Source organism: Hemicordylus capensis, chromosome 4, assembly GCF_027244095.1.
Source record: "Hemicordylus capensis ecotype Gifberg chromosome 4, rHemCap1.1.pri, whole genome shotgun sequence".
In the NCBI taxonomy this organism is placed as follows: domain Eukaryota; kingdom Metazoa; phylum Chordata; class Lepidosauria; order Squamata; family Cordylidae; genus Hemicordylus; species Hemicordylus capensis.
Window position 1 is genome coordinate 194390488 of NC_069660.1, and position 17517 is coordinate 194408004.

A 17517-nucleotide genomic window follows, 5' to 3' on the forward strand; every position below is an offset into this window, starting at 1 on the left:
GTCAGGTTGCCACCCTATTCCATGGTCTTAAAAGATAGCTAGTTCAGAATTACAGACTGAGCACATGCATACAAATAAACACATTTCCATATGCTACATTTGCTATATATTGTACTGGTAGACTAACTTGTTCTAAATAAATAATCAATGATTTTTAGTTCAGAATTTGCATTTGTGTAGGGAGGGGGTAGGTGTGGTGGTGGTCATATAACTAATACAAATGGTCCTAGACATATCTTGTGGCCCTGTACACATCTTACTTGAGACTTCAACAAATGTCAAAACAAGGAATTCTTGATCATTAGTAAATTATGCTCACTCATATTCAAAGAGTTCCTCCAAATAATGAGTTCATTTCTAACAACATATATAAGCATGTTCTTTGTGTCCATCCTGTTCCACAGTCACAATCAATAACATCTCTGCACCCATCAATCATAAACCAGGTTTCATTTTCTCCTCATCCCAGGATGCATTTTCAAAATGACCTATTTCCTTCATTATTCTTGGTTTTCACAAGCATAAATATTCTCCCATTAATTTATTGGAAGTTTTGCATCTTCCTGACTTTACAAATCCTCTTGAGTTTTAATTAGGGTAGAAACCTAAGGCACATCAAGAAACCTCTGCTTTAAAAGCAGCAGGTTTTCTCACCAGGGTTGCCCAGGTCTATTTAAAACATTGCTATAGAGTCCTGGTTACTGAAAATGTAATAAAATACCTTGCTTTTCAAATAACAATGGTTCATAGATGGTTCCAAGAGGATGCTGTAGTAGAACTGAAGCTGTTCAACACTGCAAAACAAAAACAATGTCCAAATAATAGCCAATTATCTGATGCAAAACCTTGATTAATTTAAGTATCTAACATTAATTATGCTGAATTATAATTAGGTGGACAAAACTGCATCGTTTCACACTTGGGATTCATTATGAATTTACAGAAGCCCAGTTCTGTGTTAGAACTTGCTGCAATCCTGAAAGTTTCAGCAGCTTCTGAAGAGAGACTGTAGATATTGCCAGATGTGAGCAGAAGCCTAATGCACTCTGTCCTCCAGTATCATTTCCCCCCTCAGACAGGTTCCAACAACTGAAATGAAGCCATCTGGGAGAAAAGCATTTGAGCAATGGAGTTGCCAGGGAACAAGGCCAACATGCTGTCTGAGGAGGCCCGCCCTTGGCATGTGAGCACCAAAGGCCCCGTCCTCTGTGATGGGAGGTAACTACAGGCTTTGTCAGCGGGGGGCTTGGTGGTGGGGCAACAGCTCCAACAGTGCATCCTCTTCCTCCATTCTCCATCTGCAAATGGGAGGGGGGCAACTCCTCAGAGGTATTGGCAGTTCCTCCTCTTTCAACTCTTGGACAGTGGGAGGAGGAAAAGCTACCACCACCTAGTCCCCACCATTCACAGATGGTGAAGGTGGGAGCAGGAGCTGCAACACCCACTGGATTTCCCCTCCACAGATGGAGGGGGGAACTAGGCAGCAGCAGGCCTTCCCACCCTTCCATTTGCAAATAGGCTTCCTCAAAGAGGCCCCTGCATCATTGTGGATGGGGAGGTGGGAGAAGTCAGTGGTGATGCAATGCTCTCAGTTGTGACTTTGCTGTATTCTCCCAGAACCCCTGCCCCCATCTGCAAATGAGAATGTCCCCCAGAGGCCCTGTGATGACACTGGGCATAGTACTGACAGCTGACTCCTGACAGTGGACCGGATAGGGAAATAAAGTTCAGGACTCCTCTCTCATACATCCCTTTCGCTTCTTAAACTGGGCCTCTCATCCCATCCTGCTATCTCTGTGACTGCAACAGATCCGGGTTAAACACAGGGAGCTACCTTTGTCACATTTAGTTTGTCCCTTATTTGTCTTTGCTATATGTAAAATACTTGCCTTCATTAAACTAAAGCTGCTCCATTAAACTTAAATGGAGATTAAATCCTAAAAGAACTTTAATCAACTGATAGCTTTAAGAAAGAATCTTGGCATTGTTTCTTAAACATCACATGATACTGACATCATGCTTGGCAAGAAGGGCTACTTGGTTGACTTCATATGCAAATCCTTTGCATTTGGCCATATCATTGGTGTTGCGGCTTCAACAAATAAGATTTTTGGACACGAAAGTTGTCTGCTGCCAGCGCTTGTGTTTTCAAATAGACTGCAAACAGCTGAAACACCTGCATCATTCTAACACAGCATCACCGCAGGGTGCTTTCCCATGGCAACTGTGTGGCAGAATAGCAAAACCATTGGAGTAGCTTCTGTGATTAACCAAGAACTGATGTATGTAGTTACAAAACTCTCTAAAAGCATCCAGGGCCAAACTGTATTACTTTTTGTTGTTTCTGTCAAACAAACATCACTTTCCTCTGGCTGTTGTCTCTCATAGCTTGGCCTTGGCCTGCCTGTGTCCAGGAGAAGGAGATGGCACAACTAATTTCACGTGACAAGCTATTCTGCCATAAAGCATTACCGCTGAAAAAAGGCATTAAAACACAAGTAAAACCCAAAATTGTTCTGGGCTAGTTTGGCAAGTACTTTCTGACCTGGCCAGCTCCCCCTGATTATGACATGAGCATGCCATGAGCACATATGTTTCCTTCTCAGGGTATGGCATTCCTTAATCATGTGAGGAGTAGTTCATTCAAGCTGCCCCCCTACACAGGGGGCAGCCCATTTGCAGCCCGTAGGCAGCCAAGGATTTGCCACCCCCACCACTGCAGCAAGGGTAGGGATGGAAGGAGAAAGCCCCCTTTTTTCCTCCTTAAAGACCGTTGCTGTCCGGGGCAGGATAATGTCAGCGAAGGCCTCACAGCAGTGGCTGTGGAGAAGGTAGAGAGGGGAAAGCCCCCCTTTACCTTTAAAATGCTGTGCAGGCAACAGGGCAGCAGTGGCTGCAGTGGGAAGGGTGGTAGTAGGCCAAGGGGAAAGTTCCCTCTTTTAGCAATGCTGCTGCACAGGTGGTGAGAGCAGCAAGGGAGAGCTCCTTCCATCTCCCCTACTCCATCCCAAATGACTGCACGGCCCATCTGCAGTCCGTTATGGCCCATAACATTCACCTTCGCTGACCTTATCCCACCACACACAGTGGTGGTTTTTAAGGGGGGGGGGCTTTCCCCTTGCCTACAGAGCGGGGTGACAAAATTTGAGGAGTAACAAAGTTTGCCACTCTTCAGATTTTACCACTGTAGGCAGATGCCTAATCTGCCTCTGCTTAAATCTGCCACTGCCTCTACATGCACTCTAAATACTAGCATTTGGAGTTGTTTGTAGAGGGGTGGTTCAGAAAAACCATCCCACATGTGATTCAGGAGTAATGGTGGGGAGATATGTGCACTCTCAACATGTGTACAACTCAGTCATGTGAGAACAGGTCTGGCTGGAAAGTATTGTCTGAACCAGCCCAATGTGCTTTTCTGCTGCTTCATGTTTTTATGAAGAAAATATTTGCCTACATATTATTGTTATTGTTATTGTTATTATTATATAACACCTACGTAATGCTGCGCATCTTGTGGCATGGGCCAATATGACATCAAGATTCTTTTTGTGTGGTGTTCTCAATGCTCATGTGCTGTAAAGCAACACATAAAAGCAGTAAAGCAACACATAAAAGCTAAAACAAATGAATAATGCAATAGGAAAGTATCATCAAAACTGGCCTTATTGACCCAAACTGTGTTTATTACCAAACGGGTTTCTCCATTGCTCCATTTTTAAAAAAATATTTATTTATTTATTTATTCATTCATTCATTATTCTCCATCCATCCATCCATCCATTCATTTAGCTAGGTTGCTTGGTTGCATGGTTCTGCCCTGTGTTCCACTCCTCCTGCATTCTGGTTATCAAAGAGAATTTTTAAAATTAATTTAGAAATTGGAGCAGGACTTGTCATTCCTTCTGTCCTCTTTCATTTTCCTTTCCCCTTAGTATTGAGATCATGTGTACATGATCATGTGCACATAAGAAAACTCTGCAAAAAAACCAATATGGGAGTGATCATACATATTGCCTGACATGACATGCAGCATTAGGGAGGCACAACACTGCACTGCGGGCCTCCTGCAGACTGGAAAGGCAATACTGGAGATGTCTATTGGGAAAACCTGTAAAAAGTGCTGCATGCACAACTGCCTGTACTGAGCAGACCCAATACTGTCTTTCAGGTACACAGTGCAGTATAACACCTATGTAAGGCTGCGCTTCATGTGGGCCAATATGACATCAAGATTCTTTTTGTGTGGTGTTCTCATTGCGCATGTGCAGTAAAGCAATACATAAAAGCATCTTGATAGGAAGACACATGAACAGAATTGCTTGAAAGGTGTGGCAAATATAGTACATGCACAGCACAGTACTGAATGCAGAAAGAAAGAGTGGAACCGTGATAATTCCTAGTGTAACAGTTCCACTTGAGAAACAAGCTCAGATACTTTTGAAATCTGGGTGAGGAGCATTTTAGAGCAATCTCTACACCAACTACATATCAGAACTATCCCAATCTGCAAATATTGTTGCCAAAACAGACTAAATTGTAGATCATCCTAGAGGGTGTTTGTGCAGACCTATTTCCCTGCAAATATGTACTGCTATAGGATGTCCAGATCGGGCAAAATCTTATGAGAGGAAGGGAGAGCTTGCATAGGAAACTCAGATTGGTAGCTTGTGAGATAGAGAGAAGTGTCTCATCCCATATGATGTGCTCTTTCAAAAATGACATTTCCCATATGTCAGAAGTCCCCCGTGTCAGTTACTGTCTTCAGGCAGGGGGATAGGAGCCCACAGTGTTGGGCCCACACCTGGCAGCAGTTGAGAAGGTCAAACACCAAGGTTTTTCAAAACAGTATGAGCTTTTGTGAGGGGAGGAGAAAGGAGGCCCATCTTACAAGTTTGTACTGGGTCGAGAGATAGGATACTTTGGCAAATGGAGGGCTCTACTTATCCCTTGACTGGGATCCACAGGAAATAATGCAGATTGTTATGGTCAACCTGTCTCATCAGCACTGGATGTTCTGTGGATGTTCTGGAGAATTCTGAGGGAAGCAAAAAGAGTTTTGATAAGACTATTTTAAGTTTTCATCAGGGCTCCATGCATCACTAATCCTTCCAAATCAGTTAATACCATTATAGAATTGGTATGATGAAGAGTTAAAAAAACAAGTGCAAGTTTAGATTCACTTTCCTGCAGGAAAACTCCTGCTAGGACTTTTATACTAATAAAAATGTGGATTTCATCTCTTCATCACTTTTGCCTACAACAGCTTTTATGAAGGATGACTCATAATCCGTAGGAAACATTAAGGTAATGCAATGGATATTTGCTATGGCACTCGGCATGGGATAGAACTCAGCAGTGCAAGAAACAAATTAACTGAAATGATAAAAAGAAAAGTTTAGCTAGACATTTATTAAAATACAGTATAATGACAGTGGATTTTTAAAAATAATGTAATTCTTTTTCTTTCTTACCCACCCACTCCCTTCTTTCAATAATACTTTCAAATCAAAGATAACTGAAATGAACACAACTTTTCAAAATTATATATATATATATATATATATATATATATATATATATATATACCCATTCCATTTAAGATTAGAGTTAAGGTGCTTACAGTTTTCAATCATTTTTTAAAACAGCTGGACATTTCAAGTTAATGTGGTCACCTAGTTATTTTGACCCGGTATGCAATAAGAACTCTGTATTGTCTTGTATATTATGCTGGCTTTACAATTAGGCTCCATTCACCCACACTTTGCCTTGGCCTTTCAGCTCAGAACTGGATTGGGGAGCGATGCATCCAAGCAGAAATACAACAGGAATAGCTTTCACTTGCTAGGGATGCACCTGTTGAATTCCTGTCTGATGCATCAATACAAAAGACAGTGCTCCCCCAAAATGCCACCTACTACAGTAAATGTCCAGCCAGAAATTGAACAGGGTTTATCATCCAGTCACTTGCTATCTATCTATGTACCTAATAGATTTCTGCTTAAAGCACTGTGACATTACCTACAACATCTCACAAACAGGCTGCTATGAGAATGTGCCAGCAAGAACATGCTTGGGTCTGCATTCTCACAGCTTCAGCTGTGGGAATGAAATAATCTGTAATGGATTTTGAGAGGCACCTTTGAGTCCTGGAAAGTTATCCAGCTTGTCACCGAATGTTCATACCTCAGCCAAAAGTAATATCAGCAGTTGGAGGAACTGCAAAAAGCCTTATCAAGACTTTGATGTCTTTCAAGTAGTTAAGATGAACTTATTTCAGACCTAAAATATCATATACTAAAAGTAGTCTAAAATGGAGACCATAACCACTTAAGTTATCAATTGATCTTTTGAACTCAATGAGATGATAGAGTGTTGATATATCTTTTGATTCCATTCAAGAGAAAAGCAAATTGAAGTGGCAATTCTGACTGAAAGTGGGGGTACAAAATGGAACCCTGAGCAACAAAGGCCGTAGCAGACACTGGCTTCCATTCAAACTAAGATAAATGCAGGTGCTGGGGAGACCATGGTTCTCAAGCATTTTCAAGTCCACCTCAACAGCACCCTGAATTTTGGCTGGTTTGGAGAAAAGAATGTTTCAGCATGTGCTGAGGTAATGAGGTGACATCTCCTGTCTTCTTATTCTTCACTGGCAAGCAAAGAACATAAGAACATAAGAAAAGCTCTGTTGGATCAGGCCCAAGGCCCATCTAGTCCAGCATCCTGTTTCACACAGTGGCCCATCAGATGCCACTGGAAGCCTACAGGCAGGAGTTGAGGGCATGCCCTCCCTCCTGCTGTTACTCCCCTGCAACTGGTCAGTCCCTCTCCTGGTCAGTCACTGACACTTTCACTGAGAAACTCAGTGAAACACAGGGCATGACAGTGAGAAGAGCTGCAATTTGATGAACCCTCCTCCTTCCTCCGTTCGGGCTTAGGGACAAAAAAATCCATGTATCATCAGTACAAATGGAAGAGGGGGATAAAGGCTCTCCAGAGGAGTGATCCATAAAGCTGCTGCACCTGTTGAATTTCTGCATAAACATCTGCTTTTGTAAATAGTTAGCAGGTGGCATTTTGGGAAACACTATGCCCTGTATTTTAGTGCTTCTTCAGTATGAAAGGAGGACCTTTTCTGCTTCAGAGTATATGATGCTACTGCTATTTCTGCAGCAAAGAGCCAAGAATAAAAGGACACTGACATGTAAGATAAGAAAAGGCAAACAACAACAACAAAAACCAGGTTCAAACAATACTCCAAACAGCTTTCTTATTTATTTTTGTTTATTGATTGATTGATTTGATTTATATACTGCCCTTTCTAAAGTGGCTCAGGACAGTTTATAATTTTAAAGATAATGGAGCAGGAATATGGGTGCAAGCATCTTTACTGTACTCTGCACCATCATCCATCTGTATGAAGGATTTTCCCAAACCATTCCCAATGCACCATCTTAACATTACTTTAAGTAGCAATTGAAACTGTGTACTGAGAGTTAGTTCAGGCAAACCTCCTTCTCCACATAAAAAGGTAGTAGTGGAATCACACACCAGGTGGAGAAGAGATGTCCACACTCCTGTTTCTCTCTCACACTTAAAAGAACTGGTCAGACTGTTGTCCAGATTGGCTGACACCATGAGACTAATATTTAATTTTTATTTATTAATTAAAAGATTTAATATACTGCCCAATCCACAGACTCAGGGCAGCGTACAAAACAAGAATATCATCCAAGATTTTGTTTTTTTAAAAAAAATGGGCAAACACCTGAAGGAGAAGAAATCTCTTGAGTAAGCTTTTATAGGCTGAAAGGGAGAAGGCAGACCAAATCTGGTGGGGGGAAAGAGAATTTCAAAGTGAAGGGGCAGCAACAGAGAAAGCCCTTCCATGGGCCCTAGTACTATGGACCAATCTGAGACCAGGGACCAAAAGAAGGGCAACCTGAGAAGATCTCACAGGATGGGACAGGACTGGCTGGGAGAGGCAGTCCTGAAGGTAAACAGGTGCTAAGCGCTGTAGGGTTTATGGTATGGATATGGTATGATATGTGAAGAACATATTACAGAACCTGGCAAGGACAACTCAAGGTTTCAAGGGGCCCTTGACCAGGGCTGTTTGGGGCCCCCACCAAGTCCTAATTGAGCTTAAATGTAGCTGCAGCCTGGAGCACTTTGCAACAGGTGCAAACTTTTTCTGCCCACCACCTAGTAAGTCTTCACAAGAGTCTGGGGAAGGCTTAGTTGGGTGCGAGATAGAAACAGGTCAGCAGCCCAGAGCACTTTGTGGTGGCTGTGGCGGCAGTGCCATCTTTTAAACAATGAAATGTAGCTCTGAAAGGCTCCCATATTTGCTGATGGGGAGGGTGGCACAGAATCATGGCATGACTCACTCAGCTTAGAAATTTGTGCTCTTGCTGCCATTGCTGTAGGGATTGGGCAGGTGGACTTCAGACTGTGGGACTTTTGATGGCTCTGAGCCACCAGCCAGTACCTGATTTAGCCAAGCCCTGATGCTGCCCAGAGCCTGGATGGAAGACCACCTCAGAACGATGGAAGCTATTGCAAATGGAAGCTATTGCAAATTTTCTTGGAAAACAGTAGTGCATACATGGAGGAAGGAGAAAAATACAAATCCAAGGCATAGAATTGAAGGACTTTATTGTGCTGAGTCACATTGGCATAAAGCAGCTGCTGATGAAATATTGTGACACAGAGAGAAAGTGAGAGCGCTTGAGAGTTCTTTGTTCAAATCTTGCTTTAGTCAAATGATAGCCATATATCTTGATTGATATTAATTAAGATTGTCAACCAATTCAAGGATTTTTAATATGTTAACCATCTGCTTTTAATTAAAGTGAGAAAGCTGACAAGTGTGAGTCAGCACTAGAGTACAATTCTTTGATATTACTCTCTCTCTCTCTCTCCATCTATCCATCTCTGCTTACTAGCAATTAAAGCATTTAATTGATTAAATTTAAACACATTTCATCATCACCAAATTTGTCTCATTGAGCATACTACAAGGATGACATAATTTACAAGTTAATAAAATTGAAAGGCTACCACTCATGCTTACAAGAAATCTTTAATATCTCTTTTTTCATTCTGAATTACAGTAACACATAATAATTTTAAAAAATCAACTAGCATTTTAATTGCTTAATCTACAATTAAATAAATTAAAGCTTACATCCCTAATTGTAAGTAAGAGTTATTTTAAAAAAATCTACCCAAGAATTGAGAGTCCTGATTTATGTCAACTAAATTGCTAGGCCTACTCCAATTCATCTTTCAATTTCAATTTCAGTGTGGGAGCAAGATTAACAAAAAGGATTAAAGGACAACCTTTGGTTATATTCAAGATTAAATTCTGATAGGAAGGAAGGTAGGGAGCAGGATGTTGCAAATATTTGTTGTGCTTATCTTTTTGAGACATTACCATAACCAGATATACAGGTGCTCCTGAGGAATGATTCAGGTGGTTTGGAAGGGAAGAGCAGAAAACTGCCCCCAATCTTTCTCAGCCTTGTGTGGAAAAGTTTGCTCCATATTTGAGGATTCCATTTAAGGATCTTTTTTGTTATCTTGGCAGTTTTGGAACACCTCATCGGGATTCCATCCTGCCCTGTTTTGGTAATGTGGCCAAAAGAGTTTTTGGTAAAATTTGGTAAAATCCAGTAAAATTTCACAGGGCAATTCCACACACCTCTAGATTATGAATGAACTGCCTTATATGGATGGACCATTGGTCTATCTAGCTCAATTTGACTGGCAGTGGTTCTCCAGGGTTTCAAACAGGGGTCTTTCACAGCTCTACCTGGAATGCTGGAGAATGAACCTGGGACCTTGTATATGCAATGCATGTGCAAAGCTATGGCCTTTTCCCCAACTACAGCCCCTCCCCCAACTAATGTACATTGTTACTGGATTTTGCCTAATGTGGCACTTTAAGCAGAAGCCAAACAATCAAAAGCAATAGGCCATCCAGAGGTGCAGCTAGGTAATTTTGGAGCCTGGACCTAATAGGCCCCCTCCCCACAACTGCAAGATATGTATCGTCCCACAACACACACACATGCAGTATTTTTTTTTAAAATGGGTTCTTATGTTCTTATAGTCTTATTAACATAAGAACATATGCCTAGACAGTCAACACATATATACATAATAAACACTCACTTGTGGGCTTCCCAGAGGCATCTGTTGGGCCCCTGTGTGAAGCAGGATACTGGACTAGATGGGCCTTGGGCCTGATCCAGCAGGGCTGTTCTTATGTTCTTTCTCTCTTCCCTTGAAAGAGAGAAATAAATGTGGCTGGCTTTCAACAAGCAAACATCACCATGCTCATTTTATCAACTTTTCTCCTTTGCTTAGCTTGCTGAAACACACACACACAGAAAGTTTTAGAAAGTTTTAAAACTATTAAGTAGTTACTCATTTTTAGGAAGGAGGAAAACTGAAGAGTAAGTAAGTAATACATTTATTGTTGTGACCACAGGAGGTCAGAACATAGCAGAAAAAATACAACATACCAAAAAGTTACATCAGTTAGGTTGAACTAAAACCAAAGCTACATTTTAGAACACGTAAATTTATTTCTGAGTTTAAAAGAAAGCATAGTGAAGGTGGTATCATGACAGCTGACATATGGAATCACATCGGAAGTTTACCTATCATCCATGTTTTTCCCCTGATCACATTGTAAATAGGGCAATAAAGGATGTAGTGGATGATGTCCTCCACATGACCAGCGCCACAAGGACAAAGGTGCTGCTCCACTGGGAATCTGCAAATTCTCCCTTCAAGATATGCTGAGGACATAGTTTGGAAATAGAAAGTTGTAAAGGCCTTCCTCAGTGGTACACTGTTTTTCTTACAATGGTGATACCAGGATGAGAACTTTGAAGACGGTACCATAGCGGTGTCTCTAAAATTTGAAGATAATACTACTGACTGCCATTCCCTATTATAAACACTCAGTAATTTAGAAGTCATGCCAGTTATATTATCTCTTCCCCTGGACCCCTGTCCCTACCCCCTAGTGATTTGTCAGGCTCTAGATGTCATGGGAAAGATGGCATGGGTTATAATACAAAGAATAATTTGATCTTTGGGAAGCTATGGAAGCTTTATATCCTCCTCACTACAAGGCATTTTACAAATAAAAATAACTGCAGATATGCTATTTGCAGACATTTTTCTTTGCATTTATTTCACACACACATTATTTAAACAATTAATGGATGACATCTAGAATATCAAGGTATCAAAAGCATCTCTTAAAGGCTCCCATGTTTCAAATAAACACCGATTTATTTTCTTTTACATTATATGAACAGTGACTAAGCCAATTATTTGAAAGATTTTTCCCCTTAAAGTTGGTCAAAATGTCATTATATCTACCTTTGGGACTTCAGCTCTGTTGCACTGCTGAAAACTACATGCTCCTCCCCTGATTTGAAAAATGATGGCTAATGAAAAGGAAGCAAACATTTGTATATAACATTGACTCAGAAGCATTTTTTTTTTCAATCTCAGCTCTCAGTCAGTTACCTCACCTGTTGACCCTCCTGGACTGGTCTGGTTGTGTGTGTGTGTGTGGCAATGGCAAGAGAGTCTCCACTCTCCCCAAGAAGAAGAGACACTTAGAGAAAGTCAGGCCGCCACATTCATGCAGCTCATGGATGCTCGGCCTCAGCTAGGAGAGGAGATTCCTCCTCTGTTTGTCCAATCTGTCTGGCCAGAGTGCTGCTGATTATTATTACTGAGATGGGGCTGGTGGAGAGGGGGCACCAGTGGGGGTGTGGATGCTGCTGACTTGGTAGTTGTGTCTGCAGCTACCAGTCTTGTCCTCGTTGCTCAATGCTGCTCTGTTGCTAAGGGTTATAGCAACCAGGAAGCAGCACAAACAGGAAAGAGGATGCCACTGTGCAAGCATCTTGGAGCTGCACTCAGCTGTGCTGCCTCTGCCTCAGCCTTGCTGGGAGTCCGAATACAAAGCAGCCAGATGCACATGACTCACATTTGGCCCTGGCCTCAGTGCGTCTGGGAGGAGACAAGGTGTGCTGCTGCTGGGGCTGAGGACTTGAGCTCAGCAGCCCAGCCATGCACACTGGAACAACTCATGTTCTCTGCCCAGCTGGGCCGGGGAGATTCCTGACACCAAGTAGGAGGTGGTGGTGCACATGGGGCAGTGACCAGGGCTGCAGCCTGCATGATTTGGGGACCCCCCCCAGAAACAGCAGGGGCTCTGGGGGCATGGACTTATGCCCCAAAGTCCTGAATAATGGAGTAGGGATGTGCGAAACGTTTTGGATACAAAACGTTTTGTACCCCAAACAGCCTGTTTCAGGTGTTTTGTAGACAAAACAAAACATCCATTTTCCAGATCCAAAAGTTTTGTATACAAAACAAAACGTCCCTGTTTCGGCTACAAAACATTTTGTTGTTTTGGACCTCCATTTTGTGGTGATCTCTGAGTCAGTCTCCATTTTGTGTTTGACATCTCTTTGAATTTCCCACCCTTCCAGCCTTCTGATCGGTGACCTAAATCACGGGCTGACCTGCTGACAATTCCCTCCTTGTTCCCCAGTGGCTCTTTTGCTTCTTGCCACTCTTTACTGACCCCACATTGGCCAGGGGAAGGGTTGCTAACCCATGGGGTGCTGGGTTCTGCTGTTTCTGTGGTGTTCTGAGTGTAGATTCTCTGGTAGCATATGAGAGTGGATTCTTGTTTTTCACTGAAAATCTCATATGCTACCAGAGAATCTACAATGAACACCTCAGAAACAACAAAACCCAGTAACCCACAAGCTTGTGGGTATGGGGGTGGTTGACACCCTATGTGCACTACACAACTCCTCGCCCCCCCAAGTGGAATTATGGGGCTGCTGAAACCTCCATTATTCCCTATAGGAGAAATCTTAAAGACACGTAAACTTCAACAAATCACAAAAGAGCAGCCCTTTGCCCAATTCCTTTGAAATAATTCTGGAAGTTTCCTTGCCCCCATTGGGCACTACCACCCACCACACTCTGCTCTGGGTCATCCCTTTCCCCTGGATTTGAAGCGATACATTTGCTGGAATCCCCATTATTCCCTATGGAAAAATTCTTAAAGATGTGTAAACTTTTTAAAAAATCAGCCCTTTGCCTAATTCCTTTGAAATTTGGGTGGTAGCTTCCACCCATTGGACACTACCACCACCACCCACTCTTTTTGCCCTGGGACCCTTTTTAAAAATCCAAATCGATTCGGATTCGGAAAATTTGGCTGCAAAACAAAACAGGGCTGATTCGGATTCAGAAAATTTGGGCACAAAACAAAACGGGGATGTTTTGATTCGGAAACAAATTGAAATAAGAAAATTCCAAAATGCACACCCCTATAATGGAGTCTCTAAGGCCATCTCAGCTGAGATAGGGGATAGCAGGATGTTCAATAGGTTGCGTGACAACCAGTGGGAGGCTTGTCTATGGTACTGGAAATATGCTGCAACCACAGTTGCAATGAGGAATCTACTTCTCCCTAGACAGGAAAAGGTATTTTTTTCAAGTGCAGTTCCTCAGAGATCTGAGTTTTTCCAGGAGGATATCTCTTAGCTGACTATCCATGCCAGTATCTCTGTGCATTACACAGGAAGGTTTATAACTACTCTTCCTTACTAGTTTGAATTGCTAGCATGAAATATTCCTTTAATAAAGTTATAGTCTATTTATTTATCTGATTTATATACTGCCCTTCCAAAAATAGCCCAGGGCAGTTATCTATCTATCTATCTATCTATCTATCTATCTATCTATCTATCCCCAGCTGTTCCTGCCTGCCTCTTTAGTTCCCTCCCACCGCAGTCACTTTATTCCTACACCCTTGCTCTTTGGCTTGATTGCCACCATCAACTTTCTCCCTGGATCAATATTTTATCCATATTGTGTAATGCAGAGTCCCTCCCTCTAATTTTGTTGATGTCATGACCCTGGATCTGGGATCCCCAGCATTTGGGGGATGAGAAGGAGATAAGACAGAATGACTTCCCAGACAAAGGTGACCCTGTGCCATTGGGACTTCACAGCTGAGGGGAACCAGAGCTAGCACAATCACCATGTCCTGAGAACATAATCCTCAGGTCTTTGTTGAAGGACTTAGTCCTTCAAAAACCTGTCAGCTCATATAGAGATCCCCATGTGCCGCCAGAGCCAGCACTTCTACGTTGTTTTTCAAAAAGGCCATTTAAAAAACAAAGCCTTTTTCAGAAAAGGTGTAGGGCTGATCCATTCTACCTGGGCAGCAGCTATAAAAACCAGCAGTCAGTTCCAAGCATCTGCTGGACCCACATCATTCTATGCAGTTTTAAGCAGCTCTCATGCTGTCCTTCTTGGAGCTATCCAATGTCCTGACTAATTTCCTCTGGAGATGTCTGAGGTCTGTGTCCCTCCTGGATTCCTACCTCAGTGGAGGCTGGGCTTGACCTGGAAGAGTATAGTTGATTTGCATGTATGAATGGGTCATCACAAACTGAACACAACATCATACAGTATCACCTACAGATATCACCTGCAGAGTTTAGGCTCACAGTTGGCCTTTAAGAGAGCCTTAAAAACTTACTTGTTTGGCCTGGCATTCCAAGGTTTTTAATTTTTTTAAAAGTATTTTAATTAGTTTTAAATGGTTTTTAATTGTTTTTGAATTGGTTTTATATATTTTTTAGCACTGTGTCTTAAATGGTGTGTGATCTTATGTCTTTTAAAATTTGTTGTACACCACCCAGAGCATTTGGATGAGGTTGTTTATAAATGTAATAAATAAATAAATAAATTATAAATAGTGCTTGTCAGGGGAATCATTTTATGCATTCAGCTGCCAGTAATCAAGTATTGCAAAATTAAATATAGAGATAAAGTGATGTACCTGTATGTGTAGTATGTGTAAACCAGTTTAATATGCAGTTGCAATCATACAGATTCCTAGCATCCTCAACTTGCTGTCATTCAATCTGGAATCTCATTTGACATTTCGGACAGTTGCCTAGTCACGTACATTAGCTTCAGCAGAATTGCCTTAAGCAGCCATCCCTTCTCCATCCAGAGGAATGAGGTGCAATCACTGTGACACATCATTGAATCTGTCAACCAGCGTTGGCAATTCTTCCTGGCTGCAGTTCTTTGTTTATCAAATAATCACTTCTTGTAATAAGGGAGCAGAGTGTAAGCATGCTCTTTGCTAATTTGCCAGTGCCTGAACATCTGATTCTTAAGCAGAATGAACAGGAAATACTTATGAGCTCCATGGCGGCATAGTTTGGTTCCAATTAAATTTTTAATGAAACTAGAGTTGTACCCAACTGTGACTGGTGGCACAGTTTTTGATTCAGCTGTGCCCTTCTTATGTCACCTCATTTAGCTGGGTTTCTATGACAAGGCATCAAAACTGAGAAGTGACAACATAGTGTCATGTTCTGAGGGATAAGGATTTGGAACTGATCATGTTCCAGAGTTTTCCCTTTGAATTTTAGGTACTGTTGTTGGGTTGACAATCCAAATATTTGATTCCCAAATATTTTGCGCTTAAAAAAAACCACCAAGATATCCCAGGAGGATGACAAGGAAGCCAGCTAAACATGCTTGTAGCAGATATAAATTGGATCAACTTGTTAAATTATCTTTGGACCAACTACCAACCGAATCCAAAGTGAACTGATAACATGTTAATTATATGTACAGAAACTACCAATGTAAATCAACAAAAAGGATCTTTGAAAGGTGGGGTTTCTGGTGCTATCAAAGTGGTTTGATAACTGGAGAATCACATTATAATTTGTAAGGCAGGGAACTAACCTTTTCAGTTGTGTTCCCAGAAATCCTGGGATTTCCTGGAAGCTGATCCAGAATTCCTTGATGAGAAGATCAGTAATACCTGGCCAGCTTTTCTCAAAAACAACTTTGCTTTTATTTGGCCGTTGACCGTAAATAAATGAGTTCAGTTCAACAACTTTGCTGATGTTCCCCTGAAATACACTGCTACCAGGGCCTGTGGGACAAGACCTCAGGGCACTCTCTATTTGCATGCAAAAGGTCCCTGGCATCTCCAAGTAGGGCTGGGAAAGATTCCTGCCTAAAACCATGGAGAGCCACTGCCAGTCCATGCTGGCAATATGGAATTAGATGGACCAATGACCTGACTCGGTATAAAGCAACTCTCTATGTTCCTATGTTGCATGGGGCAAAAACTAAGCCCAAGAGGGCTGGCTGGAACTCTATGTGAAATAAGAGTGCAATGCTAGACCTTAAGAATCCTCCATAATATACAGGGGAAATGAACAAGTATTCCTTGGTAAAGAAATCTACATGGAAAGGGTAGTAGAAAATCTGAAACCCTGCATCTTAAATGATGTTCAAGTACGTTATAGTCCTTGGATTGTATGAAATCATATGCAGTGAGTGGGGGAAACAAGGCCATATTTCACAAAGCTCAAAAGCCTTGACTCTTTTCTGTCCTTGAAGAGACAGTTTGTTGCAAAGGCATCAAGGTGAAGCTCATTGTTTTTCTACTAGTTTGCTCTAGTCCTCTGAGCTTCCTCAGGTAAAGCAAACAGACATTAGGACCAGGGTTGCATTGTGTCTGCATGACTCCATTTGTTAGAAGCTGGGAACAAATGTGCTCTTGTGGCCAGAGCTGAAGTCCTAACCAATCATCACACCCAGCTCTAATAAAAGCTGATCACTATCTTTGTGACCTTGAACAAGTTGACTCAACTTCTATGCTTGTCCTGCTTCTCAGCTGTAAAATTAAGTCAATGTGAGACCTCAGAGGGAAACAGATGCTGTATCGGAGCAGAGTTTTCCTGGGTAAATAAATTATGGAATAAAATAATAATTAATTAATCTCTGTCACTCAGTATACAGCAATTAGGCAGTCAGAGCCATTAACACTGAACCTAAACAAAATCCATTTTCATTAGGGATGCTAATACACTAAAACTGAGTTGGAAATACCTAAACACATTCAAATTTGTTTTCACAGTGCCTAAAGCTCATATCTGCTTAGGATTTCTTTGATGAACTACCCAAAACATATTTTTGTTGTTGTTGACATTTTGAATTGCACTCCTGACACTGATGTAATTATGTAATGAAGTGATGATATTCTGCTGTAAACTCAGCATACTAAGGCTGTTCTCATGAGCGGCCTATCCTGGGCTAGGCTGCATGTATGGAGTGCTGGGATCTGCACCAATCCCGATGCTCCAGCCCAGCTAAACCCAAAGTCCAAGCCCGACTGTTAGCTGTGGTTACGATCACAAGCGTGCCCTTAACTTGCCTGCCAGAATTGTGTGCAAGCTTGGGCTACTTGCAGCTTGAGCTCACACAGAGATGGGTGCCCAGAGAGCCTGTCTCATGGGAGTATCCCCCAATGCACCACACTTATCACACAGTGCATTGTGGGATACCCAGAGGCTGGGGCACATTGTCCTGAGCACATTGTCCTGGCCTCCAGAGATCCACACTGTGTGCAGCAGC

General features: G+C 41.9%; 1 long non-coding RNA gene across 1 annotated transcript; it reads right to left on the reverse strand.

The window, feature by feature from the left end:
• Positions 1 to 568: 568 nt before the first annotated feature.
• On the reverse strand, positions 569 to 10981 carry LOC128325091 (uncharacterized). The gene is made up of 5 exons (XR_008307251.1): positions 10671 to 10981; positions 10180 to 10290; positions 4992 to 5035; positions 3497 to 3573; positions 569 to 794 (listed from the first exon to the last, which is right to left on the reverse strand). It is a non-coding gene; the product is annotated as an uncharacterized LOC128325091 (long non-coding RNA).
• Positions 10982 to 17517: the final 6536 nt, after the last annotated feature.